We start from the raw sequence: 24,404 nt of genomic DNA, 5'->3' as shown, positions 1-24,404 counted from the left end.
TATATTATATGAATGTTGTAGAATATTATTGTTCTATAAGAAACGACCAGTAGGATGAATACAAAGAGGCCTAGAGAGACTTACAGGAATTGATGCTAAGTGAAATGAGAAGAACCAGGAGATCATTGTACATGGCAACAACAACAAGATTATATGAGGATAAGTTCTGACGGAAGTGGTTCTTTTCAATAATGAAATGATTCAGGTCAATTGCAACAGACTTGTGATAGAGAGAGCCATCAGCATCTAGAGAGAGAGGATTATGGGAACTAAATAAACATGGTATTGTCATCTTTTGTTGTTTTTTACTTGTTTTTTTTCCTTTCTCATTTTTTCCTTTTGATATGATTTTTTCCTTGTACAGCATGATAAATGTGGAAATATGTTTGAAATGCACATGATTAACTTTTTTAAAAAAAGAATTGCACACATTTAAACTTTATCATATTGCTTGTTGTCTTGAGAAGGGGAGAAAAATCTGGAACATAAGGTTTAGTGAAGGTGAATGTTGCATGCATTTGGAAAAATAAAATAAAATACCATTAAAATAAAGTGTGGTATAAATATTAGGTATTTCTTGACTGCATGTCCTCTTAACATATTTATTTGACAGAGGAGATGTAGACTCTTAGGAAGAAACTCATCTCTTTGAGAAATTTCACTTGGTCACAAAAAATCCAAGAAAAGACAAATGGAAAGGCCTTGGCTTTGATACCCTAAATAGAGAGCAAAAGAGTATCTAAATACTTTTCAGAATTTTAAGAGTTTGCATTTTTAATAATCTTACAATTATCTTTATAATTCATTTATTATTATATATTATTATAACTTATATTTATTAAAAATGCAAAACTTATAACAAATCATTGATTAAATGATAATCACTGAATAACAGGGTATAGTAGTACAGAGGATGTTTGTATTTAGCCTAGAGGACCTATGTTCAAATCTTGACTGTGCACTTTGGGAGCTTGATTTAGACACCATTTCTCTGGACATCAGTTTCCTCTTGTATAAAGTGAGTTGGGGGTCTTTAAGGTCCCTTTTAACTCTCCGTGATTCTATAACTAGTGATCTAAATGAGTTAGTATGCTTCCAAAGGTTGAATGGTTTGTTCCCCTGTACACTACAGTGTAATATAGTTACCTTTTCTTATTCCCCCCCCACACTGCCAGGTGTCCCAAAGACATTTTTAGTTTATGCTAATGTGACATTCATGAACATTTTATCTATTGTTGTAAAGACAGTCCCTCTGTGTCCCTAGGTTAGGGCCCTTGTTTACTGATAGGATCTTTAGATTCTTTTCTTTCTCGCCCTTTCTTTTTTGCTTCTTTCTGTACTCTCCTGGCACTTACTAATGGTTGTCTTTCTCATTGTTTCTTGCTCTGCCACCAGCTCTTGATTGCTGAGTGATGGAATTGAGACAGCAACCAATTACCACATCGTAGTTCTGTTCATATCCTACTGTGATCTATTGGTTTAAATGCCTTAAAATCCTTAAATCTGTGTTTTCACCAGAAACCAAATCATTTACAAGTTGTTGTGGTTTTTTTTTAAACCCCTTTTGGAAAAAAAAGACAATTCTAACGTCAACTTTTTCCCTTAATTGTTGTGAGCTAAGGATAGCGCTTCTATCCTTGGACAGCTGGACATGAATACTTAGGATTAAATTGTATCCCTGACATGTAATTACCTCTATTCTTGTGCAAAAGTCTATTGTTTATTGATCTTGAGCCATCCTTAAACTGTAGCCTTTTCTTCATGGTGCTGATTAGCTCATGTTATTCTGATCTGGGTTAATTGATATAAAAATGTACTTGCTGAGTGAGGGAAGAAACCTCCTCTAAGCTTCTTGAAACTTATAGTAGTACAAAAAGGTTATTGGACCCTAAACTGAAACTTGTAAAAGACATAATGTCCTTAAGAACTTTGTTCTTAAGCTGAGATATTGCTGTGAGTTGTTCTGGGCTGGCATATTGTTGTGGGACTCCTTGCCCTCATCACAAGAGGCACTTAACCTGAGGACTTGGGGAAGGGCCGGCAATTCCATCCTCGCCCTGGTGGATTCATCCTAATAGTATTCATCCTTGAATAGGTGGATTCAAGCCTAAGAGGCTTCTCATCCTTTGGTGTTTCATGCATGCTTTTGTCAGTCTCATGAGATCCCAATAATACTGTGATTGATTGTCCATGTTCATAAATGAAAAAAATCGCTAAATTTCAGTTGCAGACTGATAAAAATAAAGATGTAAGTTTTCTTTCATTAAGTTTATGGAGTCTATGAAATTTTTCAGTTAATAACTCTTGGACTAGGTGGATGCTTTGAAAAAGAATCAGATGTTCAAATGTTACTAGGGAAATGTTTGATTGAAAAAAAGATGGGCTGACCTCATGGTTAAGTATAAGTGATAGAAAACCAATGGACGACAAGTATATTCTACTAGTGTTCTTACAATATTAGGAGAAAGTGAGAATGACCCCCATCTACAACATCAAGATATAATCCCTCGGTTATGGACAAGAGTAACATTTGATGGGAATGATATCTACATCATTGAAGAAAACATTCACATTAGTAAGATCAGGGTTTTTTTTTTGTTTGTTTGTTTTTGTGTTTTTTTGTTTGTTTGTTTGTTTGTTTGAGTTTTTAAGTAACATACGCAAGATGATTTCCCCCAATAGAATGTTAATCTCTTGAGGTTAGCTTCTGTTTTGTTTTTGTCTTTCTACCTGTCCTCACTATATAGAATTATACCTGACACATAGTAGGCACTTAATAAATGTTTAGTGAATGAATGTTCTCCCTAAGTTTTCATCTTCTCCACTTCTTCTGTTCATCTAAAGAATTTCTCTTTTTAAGCATTTTCTTCTCTTTATCCTTCCATGTTCTTATTTCTCAAAGGAAGAAGTCACTTATTTTTTTTCTCCTCTTCCCTTCTCTTCCTCCTCCTCCTCCTCATTCTCCTCCTCCTTCTTTCTTCTTCTTCTTCTTCTTCTTCTTCTTCTTCTTCTTCTTCTTCTTCTTCTTCTTCTTCTTCTTCTTCTTCTTCTTCTTCTTCTTCTTCTTCTTCTTCTTCTTCTTCTTCTTCTTCTTCTTCTTCCTTTTTCCTCCTCCTCCTCCTCCTCTTCCTTCTCCTCCTCCTCCTCCTCTTTCTTCTTCTTCTTCTTCTTCTTCTTCTTCTTCTTCTTCTTCTTCTTCTTCTTCTTCTTCTTCTTCTTCTTCTTCTTCTTCTTCTTCTTCTTCTTCTTCTTCTTCTTCTTCTTCTTCTTCTTTTTCTCACATCTCCCTCTCTTTTAAATTCCTTAATTTGTTTACTTTTTCCCTATGCTAAAAACACTTGCCTTTGACCCTGATAATCCTTCTATTTCTAATTCCTCTTCCTTTGACCACACAATTTTTCAAATGTATAGTCTATGATGGCTAGTCCCTCTCCTACCTTACTATTCTGATTTTTCTTTTTATCATCACTAATTAAATACAAAGGCCATTTTCACAGCAGTTCTTAGTCTAGTAGCATCTGACCCATGATCATATTCACTTTCCTGAAATCCTTTTTTTTTGCTTTACTGATAAAGCTATTCTTTCCATATATATTTCTTTTTTTTTGCATCAGTAGTATTTTATTTTTCTAAATAAATGTAAAGATAGTTTTCAACATTCATTTTTGTAAAAATTTGTGTTCCAAAATTTTCTCCTTTTCTCCTTTCCCTCCCTCCCTACTCCCCAATATAGCAAACAATCTGATATAAGTTAAATATGTACAATTCTTTTATTCATATTCCCACATTTGTTATGCTGTGCAAGAAAAATCAGATCAAAAGGAAAAAAATAAGAAAGAAAAAATAAGCAAGCAAACAACAAAAATGTGAAAATACTATTCTTTGATCCACATTCGGTCTCTATACTTCTCTCTCTGGATGTGGATGGCATTTTCCATCCCAAGTCTATTGAAATTACCTTAAATTACTATGTTATTGAAAAGATCCAAGTATATTACAGTTGATCATCATATAATCTGACTGTTAAAGTTTTCTTAATTCTACTCACTTTACTTAGCATCAGTTCATGTGAGTCTTTCTAGGCTTTTCTGAAACTGATCTGTTTATCATTTCTTATAGAAGAAGAATATCCAGGGCAGCTAGGTGACGTTATGGATAGAGCACCAGGCCTGAAGTCAGGAGGACCTCAGTTCAAATCTCTCTCTCTCTCTCTCCCTCTCCCTCTCCTTCTCCTTCTCCTTCTCTGCCCCCCCCCCCCCTCTCTCTCTCTCTCTCTCTCTCTCTCTCTCTCTCTCTCTCTCTATATATATATATATATATATATATATATATATGTATATGAATATTCTATCACCTTCATGTACCCAACTAGTGGGCATCCACTCACTTTCCAATTCCTTTCCACTACAAAAAGGGTATATATATATATATATATATATATATATATATATATATATATATATATATATGTGTGTGTGTGTGTGTGTGTGTGTGTGTGTGTATGTGTGTGTGTATGTATGTTATATATGTGGTATGTATGTATGTGCATATATATGTGTATATCTATGTGTATAAATAATATTTTCCCTAAAATCTTCCATGGAACCATTTTTTCCTCATGCCTCCTGAATGTGAGCATTTCTTCTCATGACATTAGTTGTTCTATGTTGATTATTCCTAAATATTATCTCCAATCCTTATCGCTCACCTAAACTACAGTGTTACCTAACTAATTTCATGGAAGCCCATATCCTCCAGCTGTCTCACTATCACCTCAAGCTCTACCTGGATAAAAACAGAACTAATTAACTTGCTACTTATAAATTTGTGACTTCCCTCTTATTAAAGGTTACAGACATCCAAGTTCAAGACTTAGATTTCTATTTGATTTCTTTCCTCTCATCTTTCTCTTCATCCAATAAGTTGCTCTGTTTGTTGATTCTTCCTTGATCCTTCCCTTGCATATGTCTTTTATAGCTCATCTTAAAATTAAATCAACACTGCCATTGCTATTGGAAAGGGCATGACATTCTGCTCCTCTCCATTTCCATTCACTATATTTATTATTCTACAAACTAAAACACCTATGGACATCCACTCATTTTCCACTGCCACTACAAAAAAAGGCTGCTACAAACATTTCTGCACGGATAAGTCCTTTTCCCTTTTTTTATGATCTTGTTGGGATGCAGAACCAGTAGAAATATTGTTGGATCAAAGGGTATGCACAGTTTGTGCTAGTTCCATATTGTTCTCCAGAATGGTTGGATCAGTTCACAACTCCACTAACATTGTAATAGTGTCCCAGTTTTCCCACATCCCCTCAAACATTCATTATTATTTTTTTCCTGTCATTTTAGCTGATCTGAGAGGTATGTAGTGATATCTCAGAGTTGTCTTAATTTACATTTCTCTGATCAATAGTGATTTAGAGCATTTTTATATGACTAGAAATGGATTTAATTTTTTATCTCAAAATTATCTGTTCATATCCTTTGACTATTTATCAATTGGAGAATGATGGCCCCCATATTCTTATCTAAATGTAGAAGCTAAATGTACTTAGGAAATCTTTTGGTTTGGTATGTATGCGTATCCCCAGTGTTTAGCATAGTATTTGGCACAATATAAATACTTAAATGCTTTTCATTTATTTCATTCATTCCCATTACTACCATTATAGTTTATTACTATCCTTATACCTAGACCAATATAATTGCCTTTTATACATTCTCCTTACATTTAAGCTCTTATTATACCATTCCATTCTGTACTTTGTATTTATATTAATTTTTCTGAAGAAGTACTTTGATAATACCTCCCCTCTTTAGTACCCTTCAGGGACTGTCCATTGCCAGCCCTAGTTTTCAGTTCCTTAGTCTGCTCTTCAAGGCTGTTCAGTGATTACTACCAATCTACCTTTCCTACCTTTCTTGCCTTTTACCATGCCCTTGTCAAATCTCAGAATCTCAAACCAAGTTGGGCTTAGATCTCATTCCATTCTTAGTAGACTGCCTGGAAATTATAAAAATGTTTCTAGAATCAGAGAATTTAAAAATTGGAAGGAACTTCAGTAGCCATTTAATCCAACTTTTATTCAAAAGAATACTTACTATGTCATGTAAATTATAGTTATCTAGCCTATGTTTGAAGTTCTCCAGTGAAGGAAATTCCATCACCTCTTGATGCAGGATAGTTAATACTATTAATGAGTGATTAGCCTTAAATTTAGGGAGGTGGAAATATATGCATGTAGAACTATGATTTTTTGCTCATAGATTTTGCAGGTTTAATGAACTCTTCTTGTCCTGCTTTAAATCTAGCCCAGACTGGAAATGGGATCATATTTGGGCTATAGGTTAACTGTAGGGCTACTCAGTCTTTAAGTCCTTCTTCATAAGGACTTTCATTATCATGTCCCCTGGGGTAGTTAATGGAAAAGTATTTTCATTTCAAAATTATATTTATTTGCAATCTTGCCAACAAAGGATGAAAAAGCATCATCACATGATAATCTGCTCTGGATTTAGTTAGATCAGAGATGGGCCAGTTTCTATAGGTATAGATTCTAGAAGGAGCCTTTGACCTCTGAACACATCCCTTGCTACCAGAAAGATTTATTTCAGGGATTTTGGTATGGACATCAGAATCCAGGCTTATTTCAGCTAAAGATAAACTAGAATAGAGGGTAATCTTAATTGGAATTCTCATCTTTATCCCTTCATTGGTTTTTCAGATCTAAAAATATAAGATTCTACTGGGGCATATGTCTTGTATCTCAGTACCATTTTTTGGATTAAGGAAAGTGACTAAGGGATTTGAGCCAAATGTAAAATATTATTTGTAAATATTTGATTTTCTCTGCTTTAAAAGGGAAACACAAAAGTATTTCTCCCACTCTGGCTAAAAGAGAAATATTCCTTCAATTGCTTGCTGGAGTACTCACAAAAAAGCTATATATTCTAAAAGATTTAAGCCCATTTTAGATAAATGACTTAATTCCTAGATACTATGTGATTTTTGGAGAAGATTGGACAAGACCTTTAAATCCAACAGAACATATAATTTGATTTAGCAGTGATAATTTACATATCATTTACCTGTTATACATTTAATAATATGAAAGGTCTTTTTCCTTTAATGTCCCCAGTTCCTGTTTATTGTTGTCTCTTTGATTTCTGTGGCTTCTGTCTTTAATATCCCTCAATAGGCAGTGGCCTAAATCCAGATGGCTTTGGTCCACATTGAAAACCAGTAGTGTCCCAGAGTTTGATTATAGTCTTGATAAAAACCCATTCTACATAAATAGTTCCCCTAAGTTAATTGTACCAACTCCTCAAGATTCATTATTAAATAGGCCTAAAATAATGTTGTTCATCAGTATTATGATATTCCCACTATAAGTCATCATTTTAAAAGATTCAGCCATGAAGTGTTCAGGATGATTCAAGCTTATCTTGACTTTCATTTTCAGATGGTAACATTAAAAAGCCAACATATCGAAATATTGTAGAAAAATGTGCTTGTAACAAAAATGAAGGCATTTGTATTTTTTTGGCTTGTACAGTAAGTACATGTAAAAAGCACAGCAATATTGTTAGTGACACCTTTTCAATAAATATACATCACTGGGAATTATGAGACTGAGCAGCTTACCTTGGTTACCTGGGAATATATTGGAGAAGTTTCCATTTATCATGGAAATACCCAGAGGGAGATAAAATCAACAACAGAATAAAAAAAAATTAAGCACATAATAACATGAGCAGCTGGAGACCAAAAAAAGGAGGCAGAAAAGCAGCTGATGAGGGAAAGAAAATGAAAACTGACTCGTTTTAGTGAAAACCTGTTATTACCGAGAAGCAATTTTTAATATAGCTAAAAAAGTCTATTTCATGATTAGAAGGCTTGACTCATTACCAGAAATTGTGTTCTTAGAATCCTTCAACATGTTTTACATGCAAGTGACAGAGGGGAAGTGATAAACTCTGCTGTCCTTTGGTTTGAGGATCATAACATAAAATAAATAGAATTTAAGCAAGATTTTGAGAACAGAATTATTTTCTAGGGGAATGGGGTGAGGATATTTTTATGTCACTTCGTGTAAAGATGAACAAGTTGGGAAGGAGAGCCAGGAAAATCAAGTTCAGGATCCAGGACCAACTCTAGAAAGGCTGGAACAAAGAGGCAGGCCCAACAAGATGAAATTAAGCATGGACTAACATAAAGAACTGAGTATGGATTCATTGGCTCGGATATCAAAAGCTGGAAAGGACCTCAGAGATATGTGATGCAACTCTTTTTATGGATGAATGAAATGATTTCCAGAGGGTCAAGGAACTTACCTGAGATCATGTAAATATGAAGCATCTCAGATGAGATTTGAACCCAGTTCCTCTGACACTCATGCCAGTGCTTTTTCTCCTGTACCATGCTCAAATAATTAACTTTGGAGAGAGGAAATCTAGCCATCAGTTTATAGAAAGATCTTTGGACTTTTAGTGGATTCCAAAATTACTTAATAATATGTGTCAGTCAGCTAGAATTTATGAACCTCCTACTATGTGCCTGACATTGTACTGAGCAGTGAGAAAGGCAAAGAACAGTTCTTGCCTTCAAGGAGCTCAAAGTCTTATTAATAGGGGAGACAACACACAAATGTTGCACCAACAAAGTATATACAAGATTAACTTGGAGTAATTTCAGAGAGACACTAAGATTAAGGAAGTCTGATCTGCAAAAACTAATTTAGTCTATAAACTGCCTCAATAGAAATATGCAGGGATTCTTAACTGTGAGCTTTTAAAAATATTTTGATAACTGTTTTCAGTATAATTTACTTTCATGTATATAAAAACATGATTCAGGCAGCTGGGGCTACCATAGCCCACAATACCCTGAACCATGAGTCAGGAAGAACTGAATTAAAATGTAAATTCAGACATTTACTAGCAGTGTGATCCTGGACAAGTCACTTAACCTATGCTTGCCTTTACTTCCTTAACTGTAAAATTGCAAAAATAATAGGAATGGAAGCAAGAACATTTTTCTGGGTTGAAGTCATAATGATCATCTCCATCTTATATAATGCCTTTATTGAATATGTCCTTCTAAAAGTCCTCGGAAAATGAAAATCATGCTCTCATTTTGTAGTAGCAGTGATGACTCTAGGAAGGAAAGAAAGTTTGAGTGTATTCAAATAATATTTATTCTCAGGCCTGAATTATATCAAGGAGATATTATTGGAAAGAGATAGAAATTTAAAATATTATTCTTTTAAGAAAGTGTGTCTATAGCCATTAAATGCAATTCTATTCAATTTCATGGTTATTTATTAAACAGCTCCTAGGCTAAGCCAGATCCTGGGTATAATCAGTCAAAAATGAAACAGTATTTTCCCTGAAGGATTCTATTGAGGCAGCACAGCATGAACACATAGAAGAAGGTGGACAATGACGAGAACATGGGATTGAAATTTTAGGATTTTGGTTTAAATTCTAGCTCTGCCATATTTTGAGTGAGAACAAAGAAATGGTTTAGAAAGAATGGCAAATGTAAAAGGATACAAGGAGATGGTGGAATTTCAGAGTTTCAAATTTTGAAGAGAGTAACATAATCTTGAAAGAGAAGATTGGACCCGGATGACAGTGGATCATGAGTGCCCGGTCTAAGAGTTTCTATTTTATTCTCCAGGCACTAGTCAATCATAAAAGGGTTGGAGCAGCAAAGAAGTGACCTATTTGGACTATCCCTTAGGAGTGAAGAGCTGGATTTGGAATCATGGGACCAGATCTCATGTTTTCCCTTTTCTGTTTACCAGCTCCATGACCTTGACCTAAATCACTTAATGGTTCTAAGTTTCTTCTTCTGTAAAATGAATGGTTTGGAATAGATGACCCCTAGATTAGATGGTATATAGATGACAGATGCCATCTGTCTATGATTGTTGTTGTGTCATTTTTCAGTCATGTCTGACTCTTCTTGACCCCATTTGGGTTTTCTTGGCAAAGATACTGGACTGGTCTGCCATTTCCTTCTCCAGCTCATTTTACAGATGATCAACTAAGGCAAAGAGCGTTAAAGTGACCTGCTCAGGATCACACAACTAGATAGTTCTTGAGGCCTGAATTATCCTTAGGAACATGAGTTTTTTACTCTAGGCTCAGCAATCTACCTGCTTTGCCATCCAGCTGCCCTTTCTGTCTGTGGTACTAAGATTCTATTATAAAAGATTGTTTATCAGCTTTGTATGTAGGGGTACACTGGAGAGGGGAGAGACTGAATTTGGGAAACCTAGGAAGCAATTTCAATGACCCCACTGACAGGTGATGAGGATCTGTTTATTGCCTTTTTTTGTAGTGAGTAAAAATTAAATAAGCAAAAAAAAAAAAAAGCATAACAAAGCAGTTAATTATTTCTCTAAAAAAGATGGCATCAATAAGTGATGTCATTGCAATTAATATATAAAATTAGAGGTAATTGTATTATACTATTCAAGTACTATTCAAATTCATATACTCACAATACCTAACTATTCAAATTCAAGTATTGGATTGTTGTTGTTGTTATTGTGTGTGGATGGCCTGGGGGGGTGGATTTAATTAAGATTTTAAAAGGAAAACTTGCATATATTCCCATTTTAACAAACAAAAATGAGTGGGTAATGTAAGAGTGATCCCCTTAACTTTGCTAATATCTATATTTAGTATTTATATTTCCAGAAAGCATACAAATCTATTTTTAATACTGTGTACCATATTTCTACTTCTGCTGTTTTCTTATACTTTAAGCATTCATGGGTTAATAACTCTTTATTCTTATTTTTCTTGCATCACTGAATATTTATCTTTCCATTCAAATTGAATGACCTGCCATTTTTTTAACCTATGCAAAAATTTCCCATTTGTCATTTCCCTAGTCTAAACCTGTCAAACTGGTCACAAGTTGAATGTTTATTTTGGTGTCCTAGAATTTCCACTTTCTTTTCTTTTTCACTTGTATTTCTCGATGATAATTTTTAGCATGAAAGGACCAAATTGCCAGACAGTATTCAGATCAATTCAACAACTTAATAAATACCTACTATGTGTCTGGGGCTAGTGCTAATATTTTTCTGTGATTGTCATTTGCAGACATCAACATCCATTGCTAAGAAAATATGTATCCAACCTTGTTCTGCCTTATTATTATTCTAACAACTATGAGATAATAATTATTCTGAAAATAATAATAGTATTATATTTCTATATTTCATTATTATATTTCACCTTAGCATTTACAAAGCACTTTTTCATTCTTTTCCAATATAATCTTATCTGATTGTAATTTGTAAGAGAATGAAATCACGTGATTATAATTTGTAAGAGAATGAAATCATGTGATTCTTTGTTCTTGGTCTAGCTTTTCAAGAATTGGAATATAAATGAAAAAAAAAGTCTTGTTAGCTAAATGAAACCTTTATCTTTATAACAAATCTTTTTAAAATTAATTTTATAATTATAACAGTTTTTTGACAGTCCATACGCATAGGTAATTTTTTTTTTTTTTTTTTTTTACAACATTATCCCTTGTACTCCCTTATGTTCTGAATTTTTCCCCTCCTTCCCTCCACCCCTCCCCTAGACGGCAGGCATTCCCATACATGTTAAATATGTTATAGCATATTCTAGGTACAATATATATGTGCAGAACCGAATTTTGTTGTTGTTGTATTTATAACAAATCTTTAAAACAATGGAAGAGTAGTGTGGTCCCCATTTAAATTGTATAATGTCCCACTTAGCTCTGAACCCTTATCCATTCCTCTTTCCAAAGTGGGCTTCCTTAATTACCAACTATAAATTCATTTTCCTTCAGACTCTAGGATCAAATCTTTCCCTAGGCAGGGGAAGATGAATGGAAGCATACATCAGCAATATGTCTCTCCAACTCAACCTCCAGACAGTCTTGCTGCAATCCTGTTCTGGTCTTAGATCTCTCATTGATGATAACTTCTTGTTTAGTTCTTTTGTTATTGAGTTCATGAAACCCAGCAAGATGAAGGACAGAAGTGAAGTGAAAAATAAGAACAAAGTCTTGTAGGAAGGAGCAGTAAGGAGCAGAGATGATGTTTCCAGTGGGCCATTGAAAAGATATAAGAAGACAGGAGGAATAATTAAAATGTTGTTTAAAAGAGTTAGGTGGGCAAAAGCTAGCATGGTACCTTTCCTACTTCCCCACTTAGCACTCACAAGTTTGGATGTTGAGTCTCTAGCTAGGCTGATTACTCCAAAGTTTATGATGCAGTCTAGTGGAAAGAATCCTCGTTCTTGAGTCAGAGAACCTGGGTTCTCCAAACTGTCTTATTTATCACCTCTGTGGTCTTGGTCATGACACTTAACCTCCATTTTCTCATTTGTAAATTTTAGGAGACTTCTTGGTCTCTCATTCTCTTAAATTTATATTCTCAAGAATCTCTAACCAATAAAAAAGAGCATATCTATGGAATTACCTGCATTAGACTGCATCATGGTCCTTATAAGACCATGATCTTAAAACTCTTGCATATGAGCTCCCACTAATGATCTCACTTTAATATTTATTAAATAGACACAATTAGCTCAAAGCAATGATATTTACTGAGCTGGTATAATAAAGAGACTAACCATAAACCCTTCCTTCCCATAAACTTGGGCATACTTTTGCACAAACTTGTGCAGAATCTATAAGAGGTTTAGGCACACCTTTATAATAAGTTGGTATCTGAGACATATGTAGAAGAAATATATAGCCAAGATAACTTAAACCTTGGAACTGTAGGTCTCTAATATTCTTTCTCTTCTTGTACTAACCTCATGCTGCTCCCCAATGAGTAGCTGATCTTTGATAAGCAGGTAATTCCATAGATAGGCTCTTTTTTATTGGTTAGAGATTCTTGAGAATATAAATTTAAGAGAATGAGAGACCAAGAAGTCTCCTAAAATTTACAAATGAGAAAATGGAGGTTAAGTGTCATGGCCAAGACCACAGAGGTGATAAATAAGACAGTTTGGAGAACCCAGGTTCTCTGACTCAAGAACGAGGATTCTTTCCACTAGACCATGCTGCATCATATGTTTCCTGAATTCCAAATTCATAGTCAATTTCCTTCTCTCATTCCAGAGACATTGTTCCTTGAAGCTGCTTCCTATCCCCAACTCTCTCTGTGTTAATGTTTTCTGCCAGATGGAATATCTAGATACCAGATGGTATCTTGCCAGATGGGTAGGTAGCTCTGATACGTTACTATGGTCATTCACAGACGTGCAGAGGGGAGAAATCCCTTACCTTGTATACTGCCCTGTAAGAAAGGCACAGAGATCATACTTGACAAAACCTGTTTTATGACTCAAATTTTATTTTCAAATTGGCATCTCAGTTCTAGACAACCCTCTTGTGACTTGGAAGAGGTTCAGATATCATTATTTTTAGAGTCCTTTTCATTGTCTTCTGCTAAAGAATATTAACTATATCTATGTGGCATAGTTTTTAAATAATCTCTCACAATGACCAACCAGTGGAGGAGATTCAGTTGGATTATCATTAGGAAATTATAGAGTTATTTCAATAAAATTACAGGAGAATGCACACAAGATCCATACACAATGAACTTCATGGAGGGGATTTTCATTTTGTTAGCCAGGACATGATCATTTTCAAGTTTTGGCAGGAGACCCCAGAAATTCTGAAGATGTGGCAGTAGTGCATATGTAGTTACCTAGCCAGCACTTAAGTGAGATATTCCATTAAATGTGAAGAACAATGTGCTTATTTGAATCAGGTATTCTAGATTTCCCATTTATCTTGGAATACTGTGCCTAGAACAGTATAAGTACCATAAAAATGTTAGCTATCCTCCTCCTCTTCTTCTCCTCCTCCTCTTCCTCCTCCTGTTCCTCCTTCTTTTCCTCCTCCTCCTTCTTCTTTATAGAACTGTATATTAAAACTGGTTCTTTGTTTAGAAAAATTTGGATAACTTCTTCCTTGAGTATAAAAACAACTGAGGCTAAGGTTTCCATGCCATGAAAGGAAAATCATATTCTAGATTTTTGGTATGGAGAAAAAATAAGGAATGATTTTATTTTTCTTTTGCATTATATATATATATACATGTAATATACACATTTATATATTTATGTCATGTGTTTATACATACAAACATATATTTCACCTCCACAGAATTTTTCTAGTGTTTTTTCAGGTCATGAAGATAAACATAGGCTCTTGAAAGATACACAAGTGGTACTTAATCTCTGGCATGTTCTATCAAGCTTGGAAAGGTTTCATATATGGTCTCAGTCATACACTTTTTGTTGTCTGAGGTCAAACTGAGCTCACTGCCAGCAGATTGGAGAACAAGTGATGAATTCTCTGGTCATGGAAAACTATGAAACAGAAAAAAAATACTCCTTATTCCTCTCTAACTCCATTTCATTTCAAGAGTGATTGTATCAAAATGGAACACAGAACTAAAAATCAATTAGTTTTAGAATGATTATAAACCTCCTTTAAATGTTGATTATTCCACATGTGAGATGTTTGTTAATAGGCTTATATTTTAATGAAAGACATGACTCACATCAAAATTGACTTACAGACTCTAATTAAAATAGAAGATGTAGATCATAGAAAGCACAAGTTCTTCCCTGAGAAGCAAAGTTGATTTCATTATGGACCTCAAAGGAAAGAAGCTATGTAATTTCACTGGAGACTTGGTCATCATATCAGTACTCATGATAATCATGAAAAAAAGAGACCATCTTGCAGCTAATTCTGTAAAGAACATAAGTTCCTCCAAATCAAGTCAAACATGGTAACTAGTGCAAAGATGGGCATGGGACCAGTGAAAAATATGTTGGAAAATGTGATTTCATGATAAAGTATGAGAGAGGCCAAAAGCTGGTTAACTTCTCAGAAGCTCCTTACCCAATACATCATGAAAATCATCTTCAGGCAGATAGTCAGAAAGCTATAGACTTGGAGATATTATATCTCAAAATGACCTCACCAATAAGGAAATGGATTATATCTTAAACATAATAAAGGAACAATTACCAATAAAGCAATTATTTCTGCTTCAATCAATGGTCAGTGTGCAGTCATATCATCAACTAATTGGACCAAAATCAACCTCTATTAGAAGAAAGGATAAATTTCACAAAATAATAGATGGAATTACAACAACTCCAACCTGGGAATATGAAAAATAGGATATGTATAGACATTAACTCTAATTATATCCATTACTTAGTGTTTAACCCATGTAAAGCAGATTTCAAAAATGAGCAAGCTGGAAGTCAAAGGAGCATCATCCAGCAAACACTTGATTTCATTGCCAAGTAGAGAGTTTTTATAATTAAAGCTGGTATTTGTAGCATATGAATGCAAATCATCATAGAACTTGAAAGATTATAAGCAATATCACCTTGTTGTTTTTTAGTTATAGCTGATTCTTCATGGCCCTCTTTGGAGCTTTCCTGGCAAAGATATGGAGTGGTTTGTTATTTGTCATTTGTTGATTCTTTTTACAATTCATTTTATAGATGAAGAAACTGAGGCAACCAAGGTTAAATGACTTGCTCAGGGTCCCATAGCTAGTAAGCATCTAAGGCCATATTTGAACTCAACAAGATGAGTCTTCCCCACACCAGGTTCAGCACTCTATCTAGTGTACAACCTAGTTGCCCAAATAAGTGAAGTGCAAAAAACAATGGAGAAGAAAACTTTGAATGTGACCTAATTAAGTCCATAATCCCCAAAGCATTGATAATTGATATCAGAATAACACAAATAATTCAGAAAATACAACAGATTTAGCAGCATTTCTAATGGTGGCTCATAGTGCAACTACCACATTTAGGCTTTAATGTTACAGTTTTCCATATGCTACATGAAGAAGTGGAAATTTCTGTTAAGATGATGAAGTCATATTGTATGGCTAAGACCAAGTACCCAGAGATGAAATCTCTGATAAAGGCAATGCAATTTTGAAATCACTGAGGATTTAATAGCCATTTATTTCAAATAGATTAAGTTACCAAAAGCATGGAAACACAACAGAAAGTGTTCCTACTTCTCCTTCCTGCCCAAAGTGACCAAAATCCCCATTAACATTGAACAACACATAAGAATTGGAAATTGAGAGGATGCCCATCAATTGGGGAATGGCTGAACAAGCTGTGGTATGGGATTGTGATGGAATATTCTTGTGCTATAAGAAATGACAAGCTTGATGATTTCAGGGGGGAAAAACCCTGGAAAGACTTACAGGAACCAATGCAAAGTGAAGTGAATAGAACTGGGAGAATATTGTGTACAGCAACAACAATACTATATAGTGAAGAACTGTGAATGACTTCACTATTTTCAGTAATGCAATGATCCAACAAAGTCCCACAAGATTCATAATGAAAAATTCTATCTGTCTCCAGAGAAAGAACTGATGTTGTCTGAATACAGACTGAAGCTTACTATTTTCACTCTCTTTATTTCTTTTTATTTTGTTCAAATCTTCTCATACAAAATGAATAATATGGAAATGTTTTACATGATTAGAATGTATAACCTACGTCGGATTACTTACCATCTCAGGAAGAAATGTATTAATAGATCTTAAAATTCAAAATTAAAAAAAAGTTAAAATTATTTTAACATATAATTGGGAAAATAAAATATCATTTTAAAAATAAGCAATACATATTCCTATTTTTACATTTTTATTTGAATCTACACGAAAATGTTCTATGTACATATCGATGGTATCTTTAATAAAAATATAATAAGAAAGAATAGTATTTCACTAATAATTTTCTATAGCAGACTATTTCCTCACAGTCAGTCAATGAACATTTATTACAGATCTACTATGTGCCAGGCATTATGTTAGGTTCTTGGGAAAGAGATAAAAAGTAAACAAGCTTGTATTTGGGATATTCACATTCTTTCAGGGTATTATATTATATACACATATAGGGATATGTAATGCCCATGTAATGGGGGTTATATGGAGGTAGTTAACAACTAGGGAAAGGCTAGAAGAAAGACACATGACTGAGCTTAGAAATCATAAGAGGTGGAAATGAGGAAGGGATGCATTTCCAGGTTTGGGGTGCAAAATCACAGAGATTTTATATATATATATATACACATATATATATATATATATATATATATATATATATATACATATATATATATATATATATATATAATATTAAGAAGACCTATTTCCTTTGATTATAGAGTATAAAAAGAGTATAATATACAACTAAGCTATAAATGTAGGATTGAAGCCAGAAGAGTTCCTAGAAGTAAATGAAAACCATTAGAGTTTATTGAGTAGACAAAAAAAAAATGATCAGACCTGCAATTTAGGGATATTATTTTGGTAGTTAATGGATGGGTTAAAATAGAACAAGATGAAGCAAAGATCAATTAAGAAGCTTTTATGATAATCTAGGATCATTGGGAGAATATTGGTATTATAAATATAGCTAAATGTACCTCTATGTATAGAGTAGGCCCCAAGTGGGGAGCCTCTAGAACAGTGGCTGAATGGGTGATGAGAAGGATACAGATACTAGAGATATTTTAGAAATGGGAGTTACAAATTTGGCAATTGATTGATTATCACAAAAATCAAACTTTATTGAATTCTATTCCCAATGCTCATTGGTATGGGACTGTCCTCATTGGTATAGGTGAATGCTCTGCCCTCGATGAGGGGCAGGGCCAGAAAGCTCCAGCCTTCTCCAGTTCTCCACAAGACTCCTCAAGCTTTGAGTTTTTTGTACATTTTGTACATGCTTCTAGTTTTGAAAGGAGAGTTGGAAGAGGCCATACTCACTTCATGTTGTTGAATGGAAAATAAGATTCTTGGAAGTAAATGACATGAGAGGAAGTGGCAGTCTCCATCATGGTACTTGCCCCATAATGTTAGACTAGAGACTTCTAAGAGATTCTCCTTAGGTGAGATCTCAAACTGTCTCTCTTGATTGAATTGAGTTATTTTCCTTCACCTTATACTGTCAGGTATATATTTTCCCAGACAGAATTTCTCTGATTTTTGTGCTGTAATGTAGATACATTTATATCCCCCCTCTCATCCCATTTGTTATATGTGTTCATTATGGAGCTAGTCTTTGGTGGGAAAGGGATCAAGCCTCTGATTCAGTAATTGTGATCACCTTTTCCAAATAATGACATAGCATTCTGAAGTTATATTGGATCTAATCATATCCCAAGACTAATAATATTTAAGATTTAATTCTAGCCTGATATCCCCTCTTTCTGAGGGAGAACTTCCTGCTTCCATTCTGGGTAGGAATTATATAGTCTCTCTTGGAGAAGAGGCTAGACATGTAGTATATAGAAAGATCCCCATAGAATAGATGGGGGCCAGTCCCCCTTCCAACACAGGAGATATTGCAATTCATGAATCCCACTTTACACACACAGGTAGCTCTCTCTCTATATTTATGATAATAATATTCTCCCAATGATGCTAAATGGCTATGAATCATGGGGCAATCTCTAAATAATCAGAATTATACATGATATAAAAGGTAATGGAGATAGTTATGGTGAGTAGCAATAATTCACAACATACTATCACTAGTAATTTTGCTTATAAGAAACAGCATAAAATCTCACCCTGGAACAACCCTCCAGTGTTCCATTCCCTCTCTTACTGGTGAGTTCCTGCTTAAGTTTCTGTTGTGGGGGAGGGGCTCCATTCCTTTCCTACCTGTTCTGATTTAACAGTCTTCGATAATATGTCACAGGTGAGTAACTCCCTCACCTTGATTTTCAATTTCTTTCTATGTATTGTCTTTCCTCATTAGAATGGAAGCTCAATGAAGGTAGGAACTCTTTTTTTCTGCTTGTATTTGTATCCTAAGCACTTAGCTCAGTGCCTGATACATAATAGGTGCTTATTAAATAATTTGTTGCCTCTTTTGCTACTTTAAAATCTCCTTCTTAAAAGTACCATCAGAAAAGGAAGAATAGTCAAGGAGAAAGTTTGAGAGCTAAGAGATGGAAAATCCAAACACCTATCTAAAATAGTAAAAATTATCAAATGTCTTGAAAAATTGGAACTTTAGAAGACCTGCTTATTAGCTAGATACACTCTCTGGATGACTTATGTGAATGACCTATGTTATAATCACAGAGGATAAAAAAGTGTGAATAGGCTTGAAGTAGAGCCATATTGATGAGCCCAAAGATTCATCTGGTTCAGAGGTTGTTTGTCACTCGTTGTTGAAGAGGACTGTAATTAGAGAGGGGCGTGCAAGTGAATTGGGTTTAAATGAGGGAGGGCTGTGCAAGGTCACTTGCCTCACTTTCCCCCTCTGGAGCCATCTGGGTCCAGTGGGAAGATATAGATCAAGATGATGGGCATGCCATTGGCCATCCTGGCTAGTCAGTTTATCTCTGTTTCCTCATCTATAATATGAGGGTTAGTGCTGAATAATAACTGTGGTTTGCTGTTGTTGCTGCTGCTGCTGCTGAAGTTGTTCAATCATTCCAACTCTTTGTGACCCGATGGACCAGTGGTCCTCAAACTTTTTAAACAGGGGCTAGTTCACTGTCCCTCAGATTGTGGGAGGGCCGGACTATAGTAAAAACAAAAGCTCACACTCTGTCTCCGGCCCTCAGCCCATTTGCCATAACCCGGACGAGCCGCATAAACATCCTCAGTGGGCCACATCTGGCCCATGGGCTGCAGTTTGAGAACCCCTGCAGTATGGACCATAGCACACCATGCCTTCCTATTTTCCACTCTTTCAAATCCTTGGATATTATGAATATATTATGTATTTGATGGTATTTTAATGGGATTGAGGGAAATGGTATATAAAAAGCAAACTTTGGGGGTTTCCACTTGTCTTGGGATATACTCCATTATTTGGATTTTTGATTCCTTAGGATGCTTAGGTAGAAATTGAACATCACTTCTCCTTGTAGAAATAGGAAACATTATCTTGTTCACTGTCTTTATTAAGAAAACATAGTTCTTTATTAACTAGTAGAATAAATTTTAAGCAAACCATAGTCCCTCATGGGAATCACGTCCATCTTTTGCCACTTTGTATTTTGTTGTGTTCATTCAGAGCTGACTAATTAACACCTATACCTTAATTCTTGTTGCTTTTATCCAGTCATTTGGTGCTTTTACCAATGTCTAAACACTGCGGGCAATCAGGATTCTGTCTTATGCCTGTCTTAGCAATTTTGAGAGCAATGTTTTGAAGTTCCCTTTTAAAAGTCTCTAATGATCTGATAATTGTTTGGGGTTTTCTGATGAAGTGTGAAGTGCTCCGATAACTATTTCTTGGTAGCTATCCTTTATTTAGTTTATTCTCTCTTATATCCTAGTTGTCTCTAACCATTGTCATCTTTTCCATAGACTAAAAAACAATATAAAACAATAAAAAACAAAATAAAAAATAACCCCAATTTTCCCCATCCTAAAAAAAAAAAATCTTACTTTCTCCTGCCATTACTTCAAAATATAAAGTCCCTTAGAGGGAGGGTCTATTGTTTTTACTGATCCACAGTACCTAACAGAGTGCCTTGCACTCAGTTGATATCTCCTATGGTTGTTGAATTGGATTATATTTGATGGAGATTATAGAAAGATTAAATAGGGAATGGCTACTGAAAGAGAGATATTTTAGGTAGCCCAGAGCACTTCCATTTTAAAATGTTTATTAGTGAAAGAAATTTCATTATATAATCATTTTCATCATTATCTTTATCCAACAAAAATAACTCCGGTCCCTTCCCCCCCCCCAAGCATCTCTAAAGTAAATCAGATTATTCTGGAGCGTATCTGTCTGATATCTGTAATCATGAGAGAAAAAATAGCTATCTGATAAAAATTTTTTGGAGAACTTTAATACCAAGTGATTCAGGTTGTCTGCAAAAAATCCCAACCCTCCTGAGAAAAAGAAAAACAAGCCTAAGAAGGCACACAGTTATTTTTAATTTAATGTTTCATGTTTATTATATCTAGTAAAAATCAAAAATCTATTGGGGCATAAGTAGCACATCAAATTTAGGTCATATGTATCGTACAACAAACTTGCATTTTTAGGTACTAAATTTTAGTATCAGAAGACCTATATTTGAGTCCAGCTAGGATAATTAATATCTTGAGCACTTTTTTTTCCTGAACTTCAATTTCTCTATCTGTACAATGAGAGAATTTGACTGCACAGTAAACCTGTAATTCTTCTATATCCTTGAAAATACATTGAAGTTCTTTGAAAATATATAGTATATTTCTGTTCATTTTATTGGTTTTGGAACTGACTTTCCTATTCTAAATATGTCCAGGATTTCATAGTTGTCATACCAGTGTACTGTTAACACAGTCAAACTTCCAATGCATTGGTTATATATCATGGGGTGGACTTATGGAGAAAAGGAACAGGAAATGTATAAGATATAAGACAGGGAGGAGTTTTGATCAGCATTTGAAAACCAGACACTTATGAAATCATAGACTCACCAAAAACAGGATTTAGTTCAATTAATTAATGCACCAGATATGACATAAACACAAGATCTATACAGTTCTCTACCTTCAAAAAGCTCACTCTCTATTAGTGGAAAAGATAACACACTTAGAAAGTTAAATGCATAATATAAAAAATGTCAGGAGAATAGTAAGTGTCTAATCTAAAGATTAATTTGTTGAGGATTGAAAAGGGACTCCAGTTCAATATAATAGGGAAATGGGAAGGGTGAGGATGTAATTAATTGATATAGTTATGATAGATGTACTTGGGGTTGGGGGACCTTTTGCTTATCCGCCGATATACTTTGTTCCTGAGTCCTTGATGAGAAACAGAGCAAACCTCCACTTTTCTAAATTTATTCTTTTGAGAAACTGTCATTTGTGTCTGAAGAATCATTTTAGGACACTGTTTCTAGGGATACCTTGATTGTAAACTGTATAAGAAAATAAGGTGTGAAAACAGTAGAAATTCTATTGTTTGTGTGAGTGAATAAAATGCATCTATTAAACTACTTGCAAAAATTATGCTGAGTGATCCAAACAGAAAAATATGATAGTATTTTCTCTAAAGAAGTTCACAGTAAAATAGGAAAGACATATGAAAGATTTCAGCTGCAAATCAAATGGAAAGATCTCATGATCCTTAGAGTGAAACTACAAGTTAGATTGGGGTAGCTAGATTGTGGTACATGCATAGAGTGCCAGACTTGAAAATCAGCCAGTCAGGAAGTCTCATATTTCTGAGTTCAAATCTGGCCTCAGACACTCACTAACTGTGTGATCTTGGGCAAGTCATTTAACCCCATTTGCCTTAATTTCCTCATCTGTAAAATGAACTGGAGAAGGAAATGGCAAACTACTCTGGTATCTTTGCCAAGAAAATACCAAATGGGGTCATGAAGAGTTGGACAAGACTGATCACAAAACAGATTGTAACATATCTTTTAAATACAATTTCTACTGATAAAAATCAGTTTCTGACATTGAGTCACTTGATAGTACCAAAGGATGTTGGTGGCCAGAACTTTCTCTTCTGGGCCCTTAGACACTGTAGTTGGAGCATCCACAGAAGCAATTACCAGTACTGGATCTCCATGGTGGTTACTTCCTAGAACAGTAGCCACAGAGATCAGGCTAGAAGAAAGATCAGTAGTCAGTAGGGAGCTGCCACTTTTAGGATTCTTAGGCTTAACTGCTAATTGATGGCAGTTGGTCAGTAGTTGATATTGCTGCAGTGCAAGAAGATGAGACTTTTTCTCCAGTGATTTCTCTTTTTATTAGAGACAGGCTTGCAAGCAGAATAGATGGTGGGGGAAGATGGGCTATCATTCTCAAAGCTTTTGGATAAGGGTTCTGAGCTGATTTCTCTGGAACCTGAAAGGATGTGATTATGAAAGGGTTTGACTAGACTGACACATAGCTTCTTCAATTTCTTCCTCCAGGTGCCTTGCTTCAATTAAGAATCTGATTTTTAAAAACTTCTTATAGTCTCACAGACTTAGGGTAACAATAACATCCTCTCAAGTTTTTTTCTTAAATGATTCCTCCTCCTGAGAAAATTTGATGTGGTCCTATTTTCTCTGTCCTCCACCATCCAACTTTGATATCTATTGGAAGACTAGTGTAACGGTGGTCTTTAAGCTGTCTGCCTGTTGATAGAAATTACTTATAACAATATCATCCCTTTCTTCAGAAACATTCTACAATTGGTGGGTTTGAATATAACAAATCTGTCAATACATTGGAAAGTGGTTTCCTTACAATAGACATACTATTCAGAAAAGGAAATACTGTTGATCTATGATAATACGTAAAATCCATCTTTTCTTAGGCTGTCAACAGATGTAAAAGTACAGTTAGAATATATGCTTTTTGCTTTCTTTTTAAAAAATCTTAAAATTTCAATTGAAGTCTGAAAATAGCATATCCCTGATTTGGAGTTTACCTTGAAATTTGTGGTTCTATATGTATTTTCCAGTTTGCATTAATCTAAATTTGCTTTAAAACAAAAAATTCAGAATTCATAAGGTAAGAAATATGACAAATTTCTAGATAAGTTAGGGAAATATATTGAAATATTTTGCTAGAAGACATATAATTAATATCAATATTTGTATTTTTGAGTTTAAAAATTCAGATTGATATGTCTACCTTTATGTTTGGTTGAACTTTGTAAAAATTATAATTTAGTAAATTGGGATGCATTTTCTGTGATATATGCTAACCCATTGGCACTGTGTACCAATACAGTACCTGGGAAATGTCAAGAATCTTAGAGGAAGGACCCCATTCTTCTGAGTGGATGCATTAAGATAAAGCACAGAAAAGAGTTGCATAGATAAGATAGTGTAGATGAATTGTGGTCTATACTTTAGAATATGTGTCCATGTTGGTAAGATTACAGATCCTTTTACATATCAAAGTATATTATAATATTGTTGACTATAGAGAAAAAGAATTCAAATATTCACATTCATGCATAGCCAAACCCCTGAAGAAAAATGCTAACCCCATTCTAAGACTTAGGTAGGTATAAAAATTTACAGTATGGAATACTGGGTAAAAAAAAAAATCCATAGCTCATAATTAAATTTTTCATGCAAATACTACTTGTTTCAGTAAATTGCACCAATTATGATATGCTTTTTACCTAATGTTCAATTGTTAGATTTTACTTGCTTAATGAAGCAATTCATAAGCCAAAAAGGAATACATTAATATAACTTAATTAAGCTTTTAGAGGAATCTTTTCCGTCTAAATCAACATAATGTATGATTAATAAAACAGTATGTTGGCATTTTTATTAGTTTTATTCTTTGGGTTTTGTTTATTTTCCTAAACACATCACTTTTAGTGAAG

Source organism: Sminthopsis crassicaudata, chromosome 6 (assembly GCF_048593235.1).
Source record: "Sminthopsis crassicaudata isolate SCR6 chromosome 6, ASM4859323v1, whole genome shotgun sequence".
Classification (NCBI taxonomy): Eukaryota; Metazoa; Chordata; class Mammalia; order Dasyuromorphia; family Dasyuridae; genus Sminthopsis; species Sminthopsis crassicaudata.
Note: the sequence above shows the minus strand (reverse complement) of the source record.